Here is a 23191-nt window from a genome sequence, read left to right as displayed (position 1 = left end):
CCGCCGAAGTCCGTAAGGCGTGGCTCACTACCGTATAGTAGTTGTACGTTTTTAATTCTTAATTCTATTCTTAATATATATTAACGACTTGCCCCTGCATGTTTCCTGTAATATTCGAATTTTCGCAGATGATTGTGTTATTTACCGCACCATTAATAACTGTCACGATCAATACTCTCCTCAGACAGAGCTTAACTACGTACTAAATTGGTGTAATAACTGGCTAATGTCCCTCAATCCTAGTAAATGTAAACTCATGTCCTTCACTCGTCGTCACAATCCATATCTCTTTCAATATTTAATTTCTAACACACAGATTGAGCAAGTACAATCATATAAATATCTAGGAGTCACCCTCTCTTCTAATCTATCATGGCAGGTTCATATCGGTAACATCATTTCAGCATCAAACAAAACACTCGGTTTTCTAAAACGTCACCTTCGTCTTGCCCCACCACGTGTTAAATTGCTCGCGTATAAATCACTTATAAGACCCAAATTAGAATATGCATCCCCCATCTGGAGCCCACATCAAGCATATCTAATCACCGCGTTGGAAGCTGTGCAGAATCGTAATGCCCGATTCATTCATTCCTCATACTCATATGACGTCAGTGTTTCATCCTTGAAAGCTACATCCGCACTGTCACCCCTCTCTTTTCGTCGTCGCATTGCTAGCCTCACCCTTTATCACAAATTCTTCTATTCTCCTCTCAATCAAGCACCGTATATCACCGCCGCATCACGCATATCTCACCGCACCAGTCATCCCCTTCAAGTTGCCCGCCCACTATCACGTACTACTACGTTTTCAGCTTCGTTATTTCTTCGAGCAGCCACGGACTGGAACGGCCTACCCCATGACATCGTCGCCATCGCTTCAACACCTGCTTATCAAGAACGCGTAAGAGATCACCTTCAATGTTAAATCACCATCGCTGTTTTGTTTTCCTCACTACAAATGTAATCCCACCCCTTATGTAACACCCCCTGAAATGGGGGCCTTTAAGGAATAAAACTGAACTGAACTGAACGTGAACCTTTGCACCATGCCCCCGGTCTCCTCCTCGCCGTCTACCTTGGTTTCTTGCACTGCTAAAACGTCGAGGTCGTGGTCCACTAGCAGTCTATACACATGACTCTGTTTCGTTTTGGCGGCCAGACCTCGAACGTTTAGCGTGCCGAGGCTAAGCGACGGGTTGGTAGCCATTACTGATTTAAACGGGAGGGGAGAAGGCCCGGAGCATGGTGCTCAGCTTAACGTCTAGCTGACCTCTAGACGCCTCCGTGGCCATCCGGTGGCCGTCGTCCGAGCTCGTCTTTTGTCGGCTTCGGGGTGAGCCTACGGTCAGCCTCCAGGTTAGGCTTAGGCTTGAGGGTGGAGCGCCTGCCGGGTAGCGTCTTAGCGGGCGGCGCCTCGGAGTCACCGCTGGCCTTTCCGTCGACTTTCTCCTCCTGCTGCAGGGACCTCTTCACCGGTGCCGAGACGCTTTCGACGCGGGCGCTAGCAGGGGTCGCGTTGTCGTTTTCCGCTGCCTCCGTAGTATCAGTAGCCGGCTGGCGGCTCTCATTTCCTTTCTGGGCCACCCTGACGCTGATTAGTGCGGTGTCTGGCTCGTCGGGAGGAGGGACATTATTCGCTCCTCCTTTAGTCGGCGTCGTCGTCCCGCTCGCTTATGCCACCGCATTGCCGCTTCCAGCTCCCTTGGCCGCTTCCTCGGCCTCGGCCACCTCTATCATGTGGTCTGATGTCAACGGCTCGCTCTCCGCCGACCGCGCGGCTACTGCGTATGAACGTACACAGTCCGTGTCGTTGTGTCCGAAAAGCCTGCACCGGGAGCAACGGGGAACCTTACATTGTCGACGAACGTGACCAGAGCCCCGGCAGCGCAGACACTGCATGGGGCGACCTGGGGCTACGACCAGCGCAAGCTCGCCGGCGACGTGGATCTGCTGGGGCAGGTCGTCGACTTTCAGTCCAGGCTTCAGCTGCAGCAGCACAGCTCGGGTCGTCGAGCCCTTGTCGGAAACGCCATCCACTCGCCAGCGCTCCCGGGTTACTTCCGTGACTTTGCCAAAGGAAGTCAGCGCAGTCTTTACGTCTTCATCATCCACACCATGAAGAAGCCAGTGAAGACGAAACTTCACCTGCTGTTCTTTAGGGTCGATGACCAGGCAGCGACGCCCCTTGACCTGAAGCTCTTTCAGTGCAGCCAGCTTTTGGGCCGCCTCGGCTGTCTTCATCGTCACCGCCCATACGTGGTTGATTTCGTACAGTCGCGATCAATTTGAAGGTGATCGCGCGAGCATCGACCGGCGGGCCTTCCAAGCAGCATAGCGGCCAATTTCAGAACTGCGAAGTTAAAAATTGCGTTGCCTTCTTCCCCTATTATGCTCTTCCAGGCTGCAGCCATCACCCCCAAGACCAACTCGCCACATTTTTGCGTTTGTTTCCCTTTCATGGCAATGATCTGTGTGCGTCGCTTCCTCATGCATATCTTGGCTAACAATGACGCATCCGTGCTAAGGCTCATAACGCAACCGAAATGAATTCACAGGTTATGCCGTGAACGGTGACGGGAGTGACAGCTTTTGAGGGAACACCAAAAGAGAGAGAGGGGAGCTATCTGATGTTTCCCTCTTGACCGACGGTGATGACGTAACGTGGCGCTGCTCCTAGTTTTGGTCGCCGCTCGAGCGATCACCTTAAAATTGACCGCGACTGTACGCTCCAAGGGCGACGCCGCCAGAGAGCATACCAACAGCTTGAAGCGCGTCCCGAAAATCCTCTGCGCGAAACGGGCGAACACGAGTGTCGCCGTGCAAAAAAACTGTGTTCAACACGATGCGTCCTGTAGGTAGCAGAGGCAAAATAATCTGGAAATCCTTATCTTCCTCCGTCGAAAGCCTGTTGCCGCGGCTAACAGCCGCATATGCCGCTCCATTGGAGCCCATGATTCCGCGATCCGTGTAGCTCGGGAGCCGGAAGCAGAATGTGAACCACCGACGCCCTGTGGCACGTTTCAATACAGTGTTTGGATCATTCCGTTTCATCTCACAGCTCCTTTCAAAAAAGGAAGCTGCGTCGGCCGGGAAACGAACCCGGGCCACCCGCGTGGCAGGCGAGTATTCTACCACTGAACCACCGACGCTTTTTTTTCTTTATTTCTGAAGTTCACATGAGGAACAATAAGTCACAAACGATAAAGCACTTCAGCTACGCTTGAGCTGAGGCGAGCAAAGTTAAAATTTCTTCAAACTCACTAAATTATCCAGAAGTTTTACCCACTGAGGTGGGTCATGCTGTGCCCGGATACATTCGCGAAGGTAAGCAGCGCTTTCAATAAAGTTTTCACGTGCACTGCGCGTATTAACATGTGCATGCCTTACTTGCATTGGTGTTTTCCACAAGCTGTGGAGGCCAAGAAGCATGAACAAATCATACGGTACATCTTCGTGATCAACCGGTAAAAACCTGATACCATAAGGGTCTAGTGGTAACTCTTTCTTTATAGTTCTCTGTAGGACGTCCCAGTGGAATATCGCGTCCCAGCAGTTCAGAAAAACATGTTCGACTGTCTCTGGCCTCTTACATAACAGACAGTTCGTTGTCCAAGGGACAAAGAATCCCTTTTCATGAAGCCATGTTTTGACAGGTAATGTATTAGAGTGTAACTTGAAAAAGAATGTTTTCACGCCTGGCCTAACTGGCATCTTCTTCACTCACTTTAATATATTCTGCCCTGGGCCTCCATGGTAAGGCGCACGGTACAATGGCACCGGCAGCATCCTATCCACAAGATCTTTGTACATCTTTTTCTTGGAAACACTGTACAAATAGTCTGGGGAAAAACGCGCTTCTAACAACTTACATGAAGGCACAACCTCGCGAAAAAATCCGGTTACTGCACCGCACATGTTTTTACCAGAGGACACTATGTTTCTTGGGAGTAGCCTCTGCAATCGGACTTGTATAACCGTTCTTAAGAAGATGTCATTTTGATCACGAAAGAAAAAAAAAAGCGTGATACCAATTGACGCAAAAACAAATGAACCATTCCAAGGCCTCCACCCTTCAGTGAAAGAAACAGGTTCGTCCGCCTCGTTTTTTCCCAGGTCGAAGTCCAAAGAAAGACGGCAAATATACGATGCAATTTTTTAATAGAGGTCCGCGAAGCACACAGCACATTCATGAGGTACCATATTTTTGAAATGAGAAAAACATTGCAGACAAAGGCACGTGAGAAAATTGATAGATTCCTTCTTTGCCACGCTCCCCCTTTCTCTCTCGCCCTTAACATCTCTTCGTTTCAAAGTGGGCTGGGATCGCGATAACATTCTAGGGGCACACCAAGGTATCGCGTTGGCATGGGACACCATTGCAGCCGTGAGAAAAATTGCGGTGTAATATCCCATTCCCCGTGCCAAAATCCAGAGCTTTTTTCCCAGTTTACTTGACATCCAGTCTGGTTACAAAACCTTTCCAGAATGTTTGTAACTTCACAAATGCTTTCTCTGTTTGTGCGAAATACCGCTATGTCATCCGCATACGCAAGAAGTTTCACCTGAGCAGATTGCTGCTTGAAACCCGTGACATAATCACTGTTGATAATGGCCAGACATAAAGGCTCTAGATATGCTGCAAAAAGCAGGGGAGAGAGCGGACAACCTTGCCTCACCGAAGAACGCACTGTGACGCGCTCAGTAAGGTCACCATTAACTATAATGCGTGTCATACAGTTTGCGTACGCCATTTTTACTCCTTCTACCATTACGCTACCCAGGTTAGCATGCTCTAGAATGGAGAAAAGAATGTCATGTGAAACGCGGTCGAACGCTTTGGCCAAGTCCAGCTGTATCATAGCTACCTGGCTTCCAAGCGCGTCAACACATTCCAATACGGTTCTGGCCACATGAATATTTGTTGCAATGCTGCGACCTTTGATGCCACAGGTTTGGTGCGGCCCTACTAATTTGTCGATTGCACTCTAAACTCGTCTGGCTAGTACCTTCATGTACACCTTGTAGTCGACATTAGTGAGGCTGATAGGTCTGTAGGAACCAGCTAACATTCGTTTCTCCGGATGATCAGACTTGGGAATGAGTACAATGTGTGAGGTACCAAAGGACAATGATACTTTTTTACGTTCATATGCTTCTGTTATCACTTGTAACAAGAACTGAGAAACATAATGTTTAAAGGTTTTATAGAAGGCAGCGTTCAGCCCATCTGCTCCCCGGAGCTTTTCCAGACGGAAGATTATCTATTGCTTTCTCGATCTCTTCCAAAGTAATAGGCAATTCAAGACGCTCTCTTACATCATCGCCGAGTGTTGGCATTAGTCGTAGGAAATCACCTTCAAACCCTTGCGCATGCTCGCGCCTATTGCTAAAAAGTTCAGCAAAGTATTCCATAACAGCGTGCTGAAGCTCACTAGGGTCGCTTGTAATGTGCCCCTCGTATCTTAATTGCCTGATTTCCTTCTGGCAAGCGTACCGCTTTTCATCTGATAGCGCCCGCTTTGTAGGCGCTTCGCCTGCCCATAAGTTATCGCTCCTTGAGCGTATTATTGCTGCTCTGTACCTGTCAGTGTCAATTTTTTCGATCTGACACTTCACGTCTTTTATTTCTTTACTAAAATTTCCTGGCTGATTTGTTTCCATGCTAACCAAGCACTCGAGTTGTTCGCGAAGTTCCTTTTCTTTTTCTTTCTGTTTATACCGAATCGCGCTACTTTTTTCTATAGCTTTAAGTTTCACTCGTTCTTTGAAACTTTCCCATTCAACGGTAAAGCAGTCCGCTTGCTCAGCTAGTACACCATCGAGATCGCTTTTAATTTCCTTTACGAATCCTTCATCGTCTAAAATTTTCTCACTTAGTTTCCAAAAGTACCAATTAAAGCGTGATTTCCTTCCCTTCGTTCCAAAAGTCGCGCTCACAAGGCAATGATCGCTAAACGACACAGGTTTTACATCATAGGCTGTGCATAGTGGTACGAGATCAGCAGAAACATACAGCCTATCTAATCTTGCGTGACTGTCGCGTTGAAAGTGTGTGTAATCAAGCCGTGTTCCAGCCGAAAACACACTTCCAACGTCTTCCAATAAATATTCGCGCACAAGTTCAATCAAGAGTTCCGCGCTCTTATCCCTCACTGGTCTACACTTCACTCGGTCAGTAGCAGCACAGACGCAGTTAAAGTCTCCCGATAGCAGCAGCACCTTGTCACAATTCAAGTACGGCTCAATGGAATAAAAAAACATTTACGTTCACTTTCAACATTAGGGGCATAAACACATACAAAGCGCCAGTGTAAGCTTGAAAAAGAAAAATCAACAACCAAGAGGCGGCCACTTTCACATGCAAATACAGACTCCACCCTTATACCTAGTGTGTTGCGAATGAAGGGAAGGCATCCACCCGATGTCCCAACGGAGTGACACACACACACTTCAAAGTTGGCGCGGAAAGTGGGCACCATGCGGTCAGCGTGTTCTTGCGACTCTATCTTTGATTCTTGCACAGCTATTAGGTCAAGGTCATTATCAATGAGCAGGCGATTAAGCTGACATTGCCGCCTTCGTGCTCCCAGCCCTCTAACGTTCAAAGTTGCTACACGCAATGGGGCTCTATGCACAACTACCATACGTTTGCGTAATAAAAAGGGGCGCGCTCCGCATGATGCCTACCTCTGTCGACCATGTGATTCTCCCTACTGATGTTCCGCAATCACGTTCGGGGGGTCTCTCTGGCCACTCAAAGGGTTGTCTGTTGTTTGTCTCGAAGTGGTCTGAGGCACTCCCTCGTCGCATCCTCCACTTTGCATGCGCGCAAACTCGAAATGTCAGCCAAAAACACTGTGTCGGTCGACACACAACCGACGCTGACATTCCACAGAACACAGAAAAAAAAATTACGGAGGCGGTTTACCCGCCTTCCGTGACTCGGCCAAGAGGTTTGGCTGCGGCTTCAACGACGAACGTCGACTTCCTGTCGTTTTTGGAGGCGGCTCCCCACTGCTACTACCACCAGGCTGCAGGTTGTCTCCGGCGTTTTCTTCGCGGGACCGTTTTCCAGCGGTTAGGGCAGCCCCTTCATCGTCGGCGTCCATGGCGTCGGCAATGCGAGGCTCCACGCAGTCCGGGGTTTTCAGCGAAACTTTCGTAGCGGCCACCGCACTGTGACCGCTGTCGCTTTGGGGGCCACGCTGCGCTAGCTGAGATGCCACCACTGCAGGAGGCGTCAATGTTGTTGTCTTCTGCTTAACCAGAGGCGTAAAAGAAGGCCCATCTTTCGTCCCCGTTTTCCCAGTTGTCCTCGCTGCCTCTTCTGCGTCCGCCTCATCCATCAAATGCTCCGAGGCATCTTCACTGGTTCCAGGGCCGGCGATGCTCGCATAAGTACGGGGGCACTCACCGTCTTCGTGACCGAAACGTCGACAAGATCCGCATCGCGGGACCTTACACTCCCGACGAATGTGTCCCGTACCTTGGCAGCGAAGACATAACGGAGGCCTTCCAGGCACAACGACGAGTGCCAACTCACCCCCAACGTTAAGCTGGTGCGGCAAGTCGTCCAGTTTAACGCCAGCTTTCAATTTCAGCATGACCATCCTGCTCGTTGAGCCTTTCTCTAACACGCCGTGCACACGCCAGCGCTCCCGGGCCACCTCGGAGACCTTTCCGTACGGTGCAAGCGCGACACGCACGTCCTCGTCCAGCACGGTGTGAAGCAGCCAATGGAGCTTGAGAAGTACGTCCTGGTTCGCTGGGTCAATAACCCAGCAGCGGCGTTCTTTCACGCGCAGCTCACCGACGCCTCCAATCTTCTTAACGGCATCCGCATCCTTCAGCGTGATGGCCCAGACATGGCTCATCCGATACGCCCCCAGGGCGATAACATCCGAGAGCAGCGATTGCCTAGCCAACGCGTCTCGAAAATCTTCCACCCGGTACGGGCGGGCCCTGATGTCCGCGTGCAAAAAAAAAACAGTATTTAAATCTAAACGCCCGGTTGGGAGACTTGGCAGAACAACCTAGTAGTCGGTTTCCTGTTCAATAGCCCTGTTACCGCGGCCAGAACTGGCCGCTGAAGCCGCTCCAACGGAGCCCGTCATCATACGTCCGTCACGCTTGGTGGCCGGAAGCAAAATCCTGGTGAACCACCGACGCCCTGTGGCAGATTCCAATACATTGTTTGGATCATTCCGTTTTATCTCACAGCTCCTTTCAAAAAAGGAAGCTGCGTCGGCCGGGAATCGAACCTGGGCCACCCGCGTGGCAGGCGAGTATTCAACCACTGAAGCACCGACGCCCTGTGGCAGATCCCAATACATTGTTTGGATCATTCCGTTTTATCTCACAGCCCCTTTCAAAAAAGGAAGCTGCGTCGGCCGGGAATCGAACCCGGGCCACCCGCGTGGCAGGCGAGTATTCTACCACTGAACCACCGACGCCCTGTGGCAGATTCCGATACATTGTTTGGATCATTCCGTTTTTATCTCACAGCTCCTTTCAAAAAAGGAAGCTGCGTCGGCCGGGAACCGAACCCGGGCCACCCGCGTGGCAGGCGAGTATTCACTGAACCACCGACGCCCTGTGGCAGATTGCAATACATTGTTTGGATCATTCCGTTTTATCTCACAGCTCCTTTCAAAAATTGAAGCTGCGTCGGCCGGGAATCGAACCCGGGCCACCCGCGTGGCAGGCGAGTATTCTACCTCTGAACCACCGACGCCCTGTGGCAGATTGCAATACATTGTTTGGATGAGTGAGTGAAGTAACTTTATTTTGGTCCAGAGAAGACGCAGGGGAGATCCCGCGCCACCCGGCTAGTCCCACGTAGGGACCGCCAAGCCGAGCTTGACGGCCCGATCGCGGGCACTCTGGACGGCCAGGGTTTGGATCATTCCGTTTTATCTCACAGCTCCTTTCAAAAATTGAAGCTGCGTCGGCCGGGAATCGAACCCGGGCCACCCGCGTGGCAGGCGAGAATTCTACCACTGAACCACCGACGCCTTTTTTTTAATATTTATTGCCGGTCTTCGACATTGTACAGAGCACATAATACAGAACAAAATTACAATGCACAATTAACAAATACAAAACATTTTGAAAGAACATACATGCCATCAGTCCTATAAGGACTGGCGTTGTCTAATTAAAATTCTTTCAGTGCTGTCAGAGGTTCTATCCTCGACAGCCATTCGGGTACACATTCTTGTATTTTCTTTATTTCAATGCAACGAGACATGCTTTCGCGGAAATACGTACGCGCAGGCCTAGCGTCCGGGTCGCAGTAGTACCCAGACATCCTTGCACGCCATAAACTATGAAGGCCCTTGAGCATTATTAGGTCGAAGGGAACCCCGTCGTCATTCGTTACCACTAAGTACCTGATGCCATGCGGATTTAACGGTAACTCCTTCTTCATTGTTCTTTGTAGGACATCCCAGAAGAACACGCCGGCCCAGCAATGCAGAAAGACATGGTCTATTGTTTCTGGTTGCTTGCAAATCAAGCAGTGCGAGCCCCAGGGTACAAGAAAGCCACGTTCTTCCATGAATGTCTTCACTGAGAGTGTTCCTGTGTGTAATTTAAAAAAGAATGTCTTTACCCCAGTAGGCACCTCCATATTTTTCACTCGCTTAAGGACATCCAGTCCTGATCTTCCACTGTATAGCGCTCTGTACAATGGCACTGGAAATACAATATCGCAAATATCTTCATAGAATGTTTTCCTTTTAACGCTACATAAATACTCAAAAGAAAAAACGCACAGAAAGAAAGCGCACACTATCTGCAACTTCTTTAAGATAGCCACGAAGCGTTCCGGGCTTACTATCTGTACTAACAATAAGTGCCGGCAAAGCACCTCTCAACCTGAGTTGGCATACAGTGCGCAGAAACGGATCACGCACATCCCGAAAAAACAAAAACCTGTTCATAAGCTGGCGTACAAAAAGATGCGCCGAGCCCAGCCCCCCTTTCTTCACGTGCCGGAACAGATTGGTTCGGCTACTCCTTTCCCAGGTAGAGCCCCCGATAAAAACCGCGAACACTCTGTGCAACCTTTGCACGTTTACACTTGAACAGTACAACGTTTGCATGACGTACCACAACTTCGTAATGAAAAACATGTTACACACAGTTGCTTTTGCGAAAATCGACAGGTTGATGCCTTTCCACCTGTCTGCTTTTTCTCTTGTTTCTTTTGCTTGGTTCGTCCAGTATTCGTCGCCATTTTTGTAACTGCCCATGGGGACACCTAAGTACTTGGTCGGGGTTTTTATCCAGCTCACATTTGCAAAATGGTCCGGGGCCGAAGACCACTCTCCGTGCCACAAACCGAGGGACTTTCCCCAGTTCACTCTACTGCCCGTCACATCACAAAAAATTTTTCACTACCCTTATTGTTTCCGTCACACTTTCTTTGCTTGTACAACACACCGCGATGTCATCTGCATATGCCAAGAGCTTGATTTGTGTGGCTGCCAAGCTATACCCGCGTATTTGCTCATTCTTAGTTATTGCCAAACACATAGTTTCTATGTAAATGTCAAACAAAAGAGGACTGAGAGGGCAGCCCTGACGCACAGAACGCATGACGTTAATGGGGGCCCCCAATGATTTATTCACAATTAAGCGTGTTGTGCAGTTCTGGTACGCCAACGCCACTGCCTCAGTGATGATGGAACCAACATTAACGTAATCCAAAATGGCAAACAAAATATCATGAGAGACACAATCAAACGCTTTATCGAGGTCCAGCTGGAGCACCGCGACTCCACCCGAGGTGGCGTCACAGCACTCCAGCACGCACCGCATCGTGTGAATATTCGAAAAAATGGACCTTCCTTTGATACCACACGTTTGATGATCTGCCACTATGTCATTTATGACGCTTTGAAGTCTGGCAGCCAAAACTTTCATAAAAACCTTCTAATCAACATTGGTTAAAGATATTGGCCTGTAAGATGTTACTAGCCTAATTTTCTCCATTTGGTCACTCTTAGGGATGAGTATGGTATGGGCTTTTCCAAAAGAAGGCGGCAAAGTTTTGTTATCATACGCATCATTAAACAGCTCTGTTAGTAACGGCGACAGTTCTTTCTTAAAAGCTTTATATAAACACGCGCCCAGACCGTCCGGTCCAGGTGATTTGCCTTGCTTCAAATCATCAATCGCTTTTTCAACTTCACGTTCTGTTATTTTCCATTCCAATCGTTGTTTTGTATCGTCACTCACTCGCGGCATCCGAGATAGAAAGGCCCTTCTGAACTCGTCTATATTCACTTCTTGAAACGCAAAGAGTGGCTGATAATACTCTAGAAACGCTCGGCCTATGCTCTTACTATCGTCGGCAACTGTGCCGTTCCACAAAATTCTGTCGACATGATTCCGTCGAGCTTGCGCTTTTTCGAGTCTCAGCGCCCGTTTAGTGGGCGTCTCTCCAGCTACTAATGCATTTGCTCTTGCTCGCACAATCGCACCTTGATACCGTTCCTTGTCAAGCTGCTCGATTTTTTCTTTAATGGCTCCTACATCTTGCTTATACGTCCCAGGCTCTTCGCACTCCAGCGCTATCAGCTGCTTAAGTGTCTTTCGTAAGCCCCTTTCTTTCATTTCCTTCTCAAATCGTAAGCAGCTCGATCTTTCTAAAGCTTTCATTCTGACGTTTTGTTTGAAGTATTCCCATTTCTCTGCTATTGTTTCACTGTTTTCTTCACCTACTTTCCTGACGGCCTCACGTACTGCCTCTACAAATGGCTCGTCTTTTAGTAGTAAGGCATTCATTTTCCATAGTTCCCAATTAAAATCTAGTTTCTTCCTCTCCGTGCCTATATGACATTTCACAATGCAGTGATCTGAAAACGATACTGGTGCCACCGAATAACTATGGCACTTTGGAATTATGTCTTGCGATACGTATATGCGGTCTAACCGCACATGACTACTACCTTGGAATCGTGTGTACATGACTTCCCGCTCCCCCTCCAGGCACTCACAGACATCGTCCCGTTCATTATCACTAATTACCTTAGTCAACACACTACTGCTTTTATCGCGAATACCAGCATTATTGACTCTATCCCGAGCCCTCAAAACACAATTGAAATCCCCCAACAAAACCATGCACTTATCAGTGCTAATATACTGAAAAAGGTTCGCAAAAAATGAAGCGCGTTCTTCCACAGCATTCGGTGCATATATGCACATGACTCTGAATTCCAATTCACGAAAAACAAAATCACAAAAAACAATCCTTCCGGTTTGACATGAAAATACATTTTTAACAACAAGGCCAGGCAACTTCTTAACAAACAGGACACAACCGGCGGACGTCCCTACCGCATGGCACACGACCGCATAATACCTAGTCATGAAACGCCGCACCATGCTCCCGGTCTCCTCCTCTCCGTCAACCTCTGTCTCCAGGACAGCTAGAACGTCTAGGTCTTGGTCAGCGGCCAACCGTAGGACTTGGCTTTGCCTACGCTTGGCCGCCAACCCTCTCACGTTTAGTGTGGCAATAGTGAGCGACGGATTAGGAGCCATTATGAACTAAAGTATGAGATAGACCCGGAGCATGGTGCTTACCTTTCACGACCAGCACTCGGCTAGCCGCCTCCGGGATTACCCGTCTTCCCGGCGTTATTCTTTTGCTGTGCTTTGTCACCAGGCTTTCTCTCGGGCGGAACATTTGGCTTCGGCTTGAAGACCGACCGCCTCCTAAGAGGCGTCTTCGCTGGTGGCCCGTCACTTGTGCTGGATACCGCGCTGTCCTTGTCTCCGCCCTCGTCACGGGGGCGCTTGGAGGTGGCACCGAGACTAGGCGCCCGGTCCCCGTCGTTTGCATCCTCGCCCTGTTGCATCGCTGACTCAGTCTCCTCGCGTTCGCCTTCATTAGCACCTGCCTTCACAGGGTCTTCGTCCCTCTCGACACGTGCAGGCCCAGTCACCTGCTCACCACCCTCGACTACCTTGGCTTGAGCGACCTCCGGTACCGTCGTGGCATTTGTCGTCAATGAAGGCACTTGCACACCGGCTCCCTTAGCAGCTTCTTCTGTCTCGACTGCGTCCATGACGTGCTCTGCAGCAACATCACTCGCTGCTGGTCCTGTCAAGGCCGCGTAAGATTTAACGCAGTCAGCGTCGACGTGGCCGAACCGTCTGCATCTCGAACAGCGGGGGACTTTGCAATCACGGCGTACGTGTCCTGTCCCTTGGCAGCGCAGGCACTGCATGGGCCGCCCAGGTACGACCACCAATGCCAGCTCTCCGCCGACGCGGACCTGGTGAGGCAGGTCTTCCACTTTAATGCCGCTTCTCAGCTTCAGTAGCACGGTCCGGGTGGTCGAGGTCTTGTCTCCCATGCCTTGGACGCGCCAACGCTCCCTGCTCACCTCTTCTACCTTGCCGAAGGTTGTGAATGCCGCCCGGACGTCCTCGTCGGAAACGCCGTACAGCAGCCAGTGAAGCCGCAGTTTCACCTGCTGGTCCTGCGGGTCGACGACGACACATCGACGCCCTTTCACCTGAAGCTCTTTCAGGGCCAGCAGGCGTTTTGTTGCAGCTGCGTCACTGAGCGTCACGGCCCAGACGTGATTGACCTGGTAGGCCCCGAGGCACACAACTTCCGGCAGCAGGCTTTCGGGCGCAAGCGCATCCCGAAAATCCTCGACCTTGTACGGCCTCGCTCTTACATCACCGTGTAAAAAGGCGGTGTTGAGAACAATTCGTCCTTTTGGCAGTTGGGGCAAAATAAACTGGTAGTCCCTTTCGTCGTCGTTGCTGAACCTGTGTTTCCGCGGCCTAAAGTGACCGCTGTCGCCGCCCCGCTTGAGGCCATGATTCAACGATCCGATCAGCTCGGCTGCCGGAAGCAGAATCGTGAACCACCGACGCCCTGTGGCAGATTCCAATCATTGTTTGGATCATTCCGTTTTATCTCACAGCTCCTTTCAAAAACAGAAGCTGCGTCGGCCGGGAATTGAACCCGGGCCACCCGCGTGGCAGGCGAGTATTCTACCACTGAACCACCGACGCTCTGCGGCAGATTGCAATACATTGTTTGGATCACTCCGTTTTATCTCACAGCTCCTTTCAAAAACAGAAGCTGCGTCGGCCGGGAATCGAACCCGGGCCACCCGCGTGGCAGGCGAGCATTCTACCACTGAACCACCGACTTTTTTTTTTTCTTTATTGCCAGACCTCGACATATCACAACACAAATTCCTAAATGATATAAACAAAGACCAAAGAAGCAAAAAGGGATGAATACACAAACGGAACAAGGAACAGTAATGTTTACATTCGCTGCCGTCCGCTACTGTGGCACGACGTTGTCGGATTAAAATTCCTTTAGTGCTGTAAGGGGTTCAACCCTCGACAGCCACTCAGGAACAGGCTGTTGCATCTTGATCACTTCCACATACCGTTGCATGGATTCACAAAAGTACAGACGCGCCGGTCGGGCATCCGGGTCACAATGGTAACCCGCCATTCTTGCGCGCCATAAACAGTGGAGGCCCGTCAGCATGATCAGGTCGTACGGGAAACCTTCGTCGTCATATACTGGCAGAAACCTGATTCCGTGGGGATCTATAGGTAGCTCCTTTTTTAGAGTCCTTTGTAACACGTCCCAGAAAAAGACCCCTTCCCAACAGTGGATGAAGACGTGATCTATGCTTTCTGTTTTTTTACATATAAGGCAGTTGGTTCCCCATGGCATGTAGAACCCACGTTGTTCAAGGAAGATTTTAACAGGTACAGTACCAGTGTGTAATTTAAAAAAGAACGATTTAGTGGCTGGTTGAACTGGCATCTTCTTCACCCTTTTCAATACATCTAGGCCTGGGCCTCCACTGTACGGGGCTCTGTACATCGGTACCAGCAAAACACTGTCACATAAATCACGATATAACTTTTTCCGTTTTACACTCCACAAATATGCACTTGAAAAACGAACACGCAAAAAGGAAACACTCTGAACTATTTCCCGAAAGAAACCACGGACTGGTCCTGGCATTATTTCCGTACCTACAATGAATTCGGGAAGTGATCTTGACAGCCTCATTTGGATCACCGTGCGCAGAAATGGGTCGTTTGTATCTCGAAAGAAGGAGAATCTATTCACCAGTTGACGCAAGAAGAGGTGCGCCAACCCCAGACCACCATCCTTCACGCGCCGGAAGAGATTATCTCGGCTACATCGCTCCCAGCTCGATGCCCACACGAATACAGCGAACACGCGGTGCAGTTTCTGCACATTAATACGAGAGCACTGTAGTACCTGCATTACGTACCAGATCTTTGTCACGAGAAACATGTTGCACGCTGTAGCTCTCGCGAATATTGACAAGTAACAGGCGTTCCATCGGTCGGCTTTTTCTTTTAGTTGTTTTGTCCGCTCCTTCCAGTACTCGCTACTGTCCTTGTAGGCATCAAGGGGTGCTCCAAGGTACTTAACTGGCGTCGTGACCCAGTTTACGTTCGAAAAGTGGTCTGGTGTAGACGCCCATCTTCCATGCCAAAACCCCAAACATTTCTGCCAGTTAACGTAGCTGTTAGTGACGTTACCAAACTTTTTGACGATGTTAACAGTATTCAATACACTTTGTTTGTCCTTACAGCACACAGCCACATCGTCAGCGTATGCCAGTAGCTTCACTTCTGCTGATTGAAGACTAAACCCCTTAATACATTCATTTTCAATGATGGCCAGACATAGCGTTTCTATGTAGACACAAAACAGGAGTGGACTGAGTGGACAACCCTGGCGAACGGAGCGCTTCACGTTAATGGGGGCCCCCAACATCTGATTAATTATAAGTCTGGTATAGCAGCTCCGGTACGCCATGGTCACCCCTTCAGCGATTATGTGGCCAAAATTAACGTGTTCAAGGATGGTAAGCAATATGTCGTGAGAAACACAATCAAACGCCTTCTCCAAGTCTAGCTGGAGGATGGAGGATGGATACCACCGACGCCCTGTGGTAGATTGAATATATTGTTTGGATCATTCCGTTTTATCTCACAGCTCCTTTCAAAAATTGAAGCTGCGTCGGCCGGGAATCGAACCCGGGCTACCCGCGTGGCAGGCGAGTATTCTACCACTGAACCACCGACTTTTTTTTTTTTATTTATTGCCAGTCTTCGACATTACTCAGACGGTACAGTTAGCACACACTTGTGTATCACAAATTCCAACCGTTGGAGGAGGCAAAAAGAAAACGGAAGGTGCGTAAGGAAAGAAACCGCACAATAAAGCCGTCTGTCCATATTGGACTGGCTTTGTCATACTAAAATTCCTTCATGGCTGTCAGGGGTTCTAGCCTCGACAGCCAATCCGGTACACATTCTTGTATTTTATGGATTTCAATAAATCGCGACATACATTCCTTGAAGTAAGCACGAGCTGGCCTAGCATCAGGATCGCAATGGTACCCTGCCATACGAGCCCGCCATATACAGTGTAGAGCATTTAACATAACAAAGTCATAGGGAACCCCGTCGACATCTTTAATGGCCAGATACCTGATACCTCGGGGGTCCACCGGCAGCTCTTTCTTCAGGGTTCGCTTTAAGACGTCCCAGAAGAAAACTGCCGCTCAGCAATGTAGGAAAACGTGATCTATATTTTCGGGCTTCTTGCATATCAAGCAGTGCGACCCCCAAGGTAAGAGACAACCCCGTTCCTCCAGAAACGTCTTCACGGAGAGCGTTCCTGTGTGTAGCTTAAAGAAGAAGGTCTTTACCCCTGGTGGCACCTGCATCTGTTTTACTCTTTTAAGTACATCCTGTCCTGGCCCTCCACTGTATATGGCTCTGTATAAGGGCACTGGGAAAACAATATCGCATACATCTCTATACAATGTTTTCCTTTTCACATCACAAAGGTAATCATTTGTAAAACGAACAGAAAGGAAGCGTACACTGTCAACAACTTCCTTGAAATAACCACGCAGAGTTCCAGTCAAATTTGCCGTGCTAACAACATGTTACTCAACGTTACTCAGCGTTACTCAACCTTAGCTGACATACGGCGCGCAGAAAAGGATCGCGAACATCGCGAAAAAACAAAAATCGGTTTACAACTTGACGAACAAAAAGATCCGCCAGGCCCACACCCCCCATCCTTCACTCTTCTGAACAAATTTGTTCGGCTGCATCTTTCCCATGTTGATCCCCAGATGAAAACTGCGAACACTCTGTGCAGCCTTTGCACATTTACTCTAGAACAATACAGCGTTTGCAAGACGTAATATAACTTAGTAATAAAAAACACGTTACAAATTGTCGCTCTTGCAAAAATGGACAGGTTAGTACTTTTCCATTTGTCTACTTTTTCTTTCAGTTCCTTGGTTTGGTTCCTCCAGTATTCGTCGCTGCTATTATACCTGTCGAGGGGAACACCCAGATACCTGGTCGGAGTTTTCACCCAGTTCACGTTCGCGAAATAGTCGGGTGCAGAAAACCAGTCCCCGTGCCACAGGCCTAGCGATTTGCCCCAGTTTACTCTGCTACCCGTTACGGCGCAGAAATGTTGTACTACAGATATGGTTTCCGTTACACTTGGTTTGTCAGTGCAACACACTGCAATGTCATCTGCATATGCGAGCAACTTCACTTCGGTCGCTGCCAATCTGAAACCACGTATTCCGTCATTTTCATTAATTGCTACACACATTGCTTCTACGTAGATAGCAAATAATAGCGGACTGAGGGGGCAGCCTTGGCGCACTGAACGCCTGATGTTAATGGGGGCCCCCAGAGACTTGTTAACAATTAATCTTGTTGTGCAGTTCTTGTACGCCAAGGCCACGCCCTCAGTGATGATGGAACCGACATTAACATGATCTAAGATGGCAAACAAAATAACGTGAGCGACACAATCGAACGCTTTCTCTAGGTCGAGCTGAAGTACTGCAACACGGCCACCTATGACGTCACAGCACTCGAGCACACATCGCATCTTATGGATGTTTGAAAAAATAGATCGCCCTTTGATGCCACAAGTTTGATGGTCTGCGACTATTTCCTTGATGACGCCTTGAAGCCTGCTAGCTAAAACCTTCATAAATATTTTATAATCGACGTTTGTTAGTGAAATCGGTCTGTAGGATGACACAAATCTGAGTTTGTCTATTTGATCGCTCTTCGGTATTAGAATGGTGTGCGTTTTTCCAAAGGAAGGTGGTAATGATTTCTTTTCGTATGCGTCATTAAATACATGCGCAAGCAAAGGCGCCAGCTCTCTTTTAAAAGCTTTATATAGACCCGCGCTGAGTCCATCAGGTCCCGGTGATTTACCCAAGTTCAAATCGTCGATTGCCTTTTCGACTTCTCTCTCCCTTATTTTTTCCTCTAATCGCTTTTTTACGTCATCGCTCAAACGTGGCATGCGATGCAGAAAACCTGCTTTAAACCCCTCAACATTCGCTTCCTGAAATGCGAAGAGCGAGTGATAGTACTCAAAGAAGGCGCGCTGAATGCTGTCACTGTCTTCAACGACATTCCCATTCACTAAAATCTGCTCGACATGGTTTCTTCGTCCATACGCCTTCTCAAGACCCAGCGCCCTTTTAGTGGGCGTCTCCCCTGCCGCTAGTGCATCCGCTCGTGCTCGCACGATGGCTCCTTGATAGCGTTCCTTGTCAAACAATTCAAGTTTTTCTTTGACGTTTCGCACATCGTCTTTGTACGCACCAGGCTCTTTGCACTCAAGCGTTAGCAGCTGCCCAAGCAGTGTTCTGAAACCCTTTTCTTTCATTTCCTTCTCGAATTTTTTACAACTGGATCTTTCTATTGCTTTCATTTTAATCTTTTCTTTAAAACATTCCCACTTCTCGACGATTGTTCCCGCAGCATCACATTGAACTTCATTAATCGCATCCCGTACTACCTGTAAAAAGGGCTGGTCATTTAGTAACAAGGCATTCAGTTTCCACATATCCCACTTAAATACATGTCGCTTTTTCATTATACCTACGTTACATTTCACAAGGCAGTGATCTGAAAATGACACTGGTACTACACAGTAACCGTGGCATCTTGGAATCATATCCAATGAAATGTACATTCGGTCCAAACGCGCATGGCTGCTGCCCTGAAAACGTGTAAAAGTCACTTGACGCCCCCCTTCCAGACATTCATAAACATCATCGAGTTCATTTTCATTAATTAAATTTGATAACACTTCACTGCTTCGGTCACGCACACCTGCATTATTGACTCTGTCTCCAGCACTCAACACACAATTAAAGTCCCCTAACATCATCACGCGCATATTACAACAAACATATCGTGAAAGGTTCGAAAAAAAACGGACGCGCTCATTTACTGAATTCGGCGCATATACGCATATGATGCGGAACTCTGAATCACCCATAACAATATCACAAAGAACAATCCTTCCTGACTGACACGAAAAAATGCTCTGAATCTGCAGTCCAGGCAGCTTCTTCACAAGAAGAACGCACCCTCCAGCCGTGCCTACAGCATGGCTAACCACCGCAAAATACCTAGTCGTGAAACGTCGCACCATGCTCCCGGTCTCCTCCTCTCCTTCAACCTTAGTTTCCTGGACGGCTAGTACGTTTATGTCGTGGTCAGTGACCAAACGTAGGACCTGACTTTGCCTACGACTAGCCGCCAGCCCTCTCACGTTTAATGTGGCAATCCTCAGGGACGGTATTTGAGCCATCTTGATCTAAAAGAAAAGTAAAGTAGGCCCGGAGCATGGTGCTTACCGCTCACGACTAGCCCTCGGCTAGCCGCCTCCGGGACCTCCCGGTTTGTTGGTGTCCTTAGACGTGGCCGCTTTGTCGGCAGGCTTCCTTTCAGGCGGTACATTGGGCTTTGGCTTGTAGCCCATCCGCCTCCCATGAGGCGTCTTCGTCGGTGGTCCCTCACTGGTGCTGGGTGCCCGATCCTCGCGGTCCTTCTTCTGGTCGTGGGTGCGCTTGACGGAGGCAGCAAGAGCCCCAGTACGGTCGTCGTCGGTGACGCCCTCGTCCTGCTGCATTGCGGTCGCGTCGTCAGTTGCGTCTTCACTGACGTTTCCCGTCACCTGCCCCTGGGTCGTAGCATCCTGTTCCGTCCTACTCGGCTTCTGAGTAGCCTCAGCCGCGTTGCCGTCTACCTCCAGAATCGTCGTCCCACTACTTGTCTCTGTCGACACCATGTCACCGGTTCCTTTAGCCGCGTCCTCCGCCTCGGCCACATCCATGAGGTGCTCTGCCGCAACATCATTCACTGGTGGGCCTGTCACAGCGGCATAGGACTTCACGCATTCAGCGTCGACGTGGCCGAAACGTCTGCACCGGGTACAACGCGGTACTCTGCACTCACGGCGGACGTGTCCCGTGCCGTGGCAGCGCAGGCACTGCATCGGTCGACCGGGAACGACGACCAAGGCTAACTCTCCACCGACGCGGATCTGATGGGGGAGGTCTTCCACCTTCATGCTGGCCTTCAGCTTGAGAAGGACGGTCCTGGTGGTTGAGGTCTTGGTTCCCATGCCTTCAACGCGCCACCGTTCCCGGCTCACCTCCTCCACCTTGCCGAAAGCCGCGAAAGCCGTCCGGACGTCCTCGTCGGCAACGCCGTAGAGCAGCCAGTGAAGCCTAAGCTTCACCTGTTGGTCCTGCGGGTCAATGATGAGGCACCGTCGTCCCTTCACTTGAAGTTCCTTCAGGGCAAGCAGCCTTTTCGTTGCAGTTGCATCGCAGAGGGTCACTGCCCAGACGTGGTTGATTTGGTACGCCCCTATGCATACCACATCCGGCAGCAGGCCCGTCGGCAGAAGGGCATCCCTGAAATCCTCCACCTTGTACGGCCTCGCACGTACATCACCGTGCAAAAAGACAGTGTTAATCACCAGTTGTCCTTTAGGCAGCTGCGGCAAAATAAAAGCATAATCCTTATCATCGTTGAGCCTGTTTCCGCGGCCAAAAGTGGCCGCTGTCGCTGCTCCACTGGAGCCCATGATCCTGCTGACCGCTCAGCTCGGCTGCCGGAAGCAGAATGACCACTGAACCACCGACGCCCTGTGGCAGATTCCAATACATTGTTTGGATCATTCCGTTTTATCTCACAGCTCCTTTCAAAAATTGAAGCTGCGTCGGCCGGGAATCGAACCCGGGCCACCCGCGTGGCAGGCGAGTATTCTACCACTGAACCACCTACCCCCTGTGGCAGATTCCGATACATTGTTTGGATCATTCCGTTTTATCTCACAGCTCCATTCAAAAACAGAAGCTGCATCGGCCGGGAATCGAACCCGGGCCACCCGCGTGGCAGGTGAGTATTCTACCACTGAACCACCGACGCCCTGTGGCAGACTCCAATACATTGTTTGGATCATTCCGTTTTATCTCACAGCTCCTTTCAAAAACTGAAGCTGCGTAGGCCGGGAATCGAACCCGGGCCACCCGCGTGGCAGGCGAGTATTCTACCACTGAACCACCGAGGCCCTGTGGCAGATTCCAATACATTGTTTGGATCATTCCGTTTTATCTCACAGCTCCTTTAAAAAATTGAAGCTGCGTCTGCCGGGAATCGAACCCGGGCCACACGCGTGGCAGGCGAGTATTCTACCACTGAACCACCGACGCCCTGTGGCAGATTCCAATACATTGTTTGGATCATTCCGTTTTATCTCACAGCTCCTTTCAAAAACAGAAGCTGCGTCGGCCGGGAATCGAACCCGGGCCACCCGCGTGGCAGGCGAGTATTCTACCACTGAACCACCGACGCCCTGTGGGAGATTCCAATACATTGTTTGGATCATTCCGTTTTATCTCACAGCTCCTTTCAAAAATTGAAGCTGCGTCTGCCGGGAATCGAACCCGGGCCACACGCGTGGCAGGCGAGTATTCTACCACTGAACCACCGACGCCCTGTGGCAGATTCCAATACATTGTTTGGATCATTCCGTTTTATCTCACAGCTCCTTTCAAAAACTGAAGCTGCGTAGGCCGGGAATCGAACCCGGGCCACCCGCGTGGCAGGCGAGTATTCTACCACTGAACCACCGACGCCCTGTGGGAGATTCCAATACATTGTTTGGATCATTCCGTTTTATCTCACAGCTCCTTTCAAAAATTGAAGCTGCGTCGGCCGGGAATCGAACCCGGGCCACCCGCGTGGCAGGCGAGTATTCTACCACAACTGCCGTCATTCAAGCGTGATTACGGCATTCTTGTCATACCTTCATCGTCAGTCGCTATCACGCCTCCTTTGTCAGACCATCGTTATGCCGTCCTGGTCATGCCATCATCTTCAGTGCAGCTACGACATCGGACTCTCATCATGCCGCTGTTGTCATACAGGTTTCGTTATATATTCATCGTCACGCCACAGCCATCGTACACTCATCGTCATACCATTATCTTCATGCCGTTGTCATGTCAATGTCCGTTTATAAAACATAATTATTAGATGAGAGTTGAACAAGTTCTTTACAACTAGGATGTTATTTTCACGAAGTAGAGAAGTAGCACTCGTGAAAAACCCACTGTTAGTGATAATGCGTATATCTTGGTTTTGTAAGTGCTGAATAGACGAGATATGCCAGTTATATGTGTTTCCCCAGGAAACAATTCCTGTGACTGTGGATTAAGGCAAAGTATAATGCCAATAATGCGTCTTTAGAGAAGTATGGTCTTGATTTGATTATTGCTCTAATAACGAAGGCGCACTTTTATTTAATGAAGGCTATGTGTTGAGAAAACTTAAGGTTAGAATCTAATTTGATGCCCAAAAATGACATCGTCGGCCCACAAATGACATCGTCGTTATAGAGTCGTCTTCGCGCACTCGCCGCCCACCGTTGTCCTCATGTCATCGTCATCACGCGGTCATTTCACCATTGCGATCGCTTCAACATCGTCATTCCAGTGCTGCGATAACGTCGTCTTCGTACCACCTTCGTAGAATTACCGAGGTCTTTCCTTGTTTGTCATTCTATTCTAATTATGCTGTGGTTTTTAACCGTGATTATGGCGTCATTTTCTAGCCATTGCAGTCACTGCGCCGTCGTCACACAGAGGCTATCGTGCATCCGTTGTCATACCGTCGTCATCATGCGAACTTGGTCGCGCGGTAGTCGTCATTCTCGCGTCTTCATCTGGTTGTTGTCATACCGTCATCGTCACACCATCGCCATCGAGTTGTGGTTGTTATA

General features: G+C 49.5%; 8 non-coding genes across 8 annotated transcripts; all 8 read right to left on the bottom strand.

Moving 5' to 3' along the window:
* Nucleotides 1–3081: 3081 nt before the first annotated feature.
* On the bottom strand, nt 3082–3152 carry TRNAG-GCC (transfer RNA glycine (anticodon GCC)). Its single transcript has one exon. It is a non-coding gene; the product is annotated as a tRNA-Gly (tRNA).
* Nucleotides 3153–8385: 5233 nt separating this feature from the next.
* Nucleotides 8386–8456, bottom strand: TRNAG-GCC (transfer RNA glycine (anticodon GCC)). The gene has a single exon. It is a non-coding gene; the product is annotated as a tRNA-Gly (tRNA).
* A 210-nt stretch (nt 8457–8666) lies between these two features.
* TRNAG-GCC (transfer RNA glycine (anticodon GCC)) lies at nt 8667–8737 on the bottom strand. The gene has a single exon. It is a non-coding gene; the product is annotated as a tRNA-Gly (tRNA).
* Nucleotides 8738–8946: 209 nt separating this feature from the next.
* TRNAG-GCC (transfer RNA glycine (anticodon GCC)) lies at nt 8947–9017 on the bottom strand. Its single transcript has one exon. It is a non-coding gene; the product is annotated as a tRNA-Gly (tRNA).
* A 4961-nt stretch (nt 9018–13978) lies between these two features.
* TRNAG-GCC (transfer RNA glycine (anticodon GCC)) lies at nt 13979–14049 on the bottom strand. Its single transcript has one exon. It is a non-coding gene; the product is annotated as a tRNA-Gly (tRNA).
* A 7216-nt stretch (nt 14050–21265) lies between these two features.
* On the bottom strand, nt 21266–21336 carry TRNAG-GCC (transfer RNA glycine (anticodon GCC)). Its single transcript has one exon. It is a non-coding gene; the product is annotated as a tRNA-Gly (tRNA).
* A 355-nt stretch (nt 21337–21691) lies between these two features.
* Nucleotides 21692–21762, bottom strand: TRNAG-GCC (transfer RNA glycine (anticodon GCC)). The gene has a single exon. It is a non-coding gene; the product is annotated as a tRNA-Gly (tRNA).
* Nucleotides 21763–21975: 213 nt separating this feature from the next.
* TRNAG-GCC (transfer RNA glycine (anticodon GCC)) lies at nt 21976–22046 on the bottom strand. The gene has a single exon. It is a non-coding gene; the product is annotated as a tRNA-Gly (tRNA).
* Between the last annotated feature and the right edge of the window lie 1145 nt (nt 22047–23191).

The sequence above is a fragment of the Dermacentor variabilis genome, chromosome 4 (genome assembly GCF_050947875.1).
Source record: "Dermacentor variabilis isolate Ectoservices chromosome 4, ASM5094787v1, whole genome shotgun sequence".
NCBI lineage: Eukaryota > Metazoa > Arthropoda > Arachnida > Ixodida > Ixodidae > Dermacentor > Dermacentor variabilis.
The sequence above is the reverse complement of the archived record's forward strand: the minus strand, read 5'-3'. Positions and strand labels throughout refer to the sequence as shown.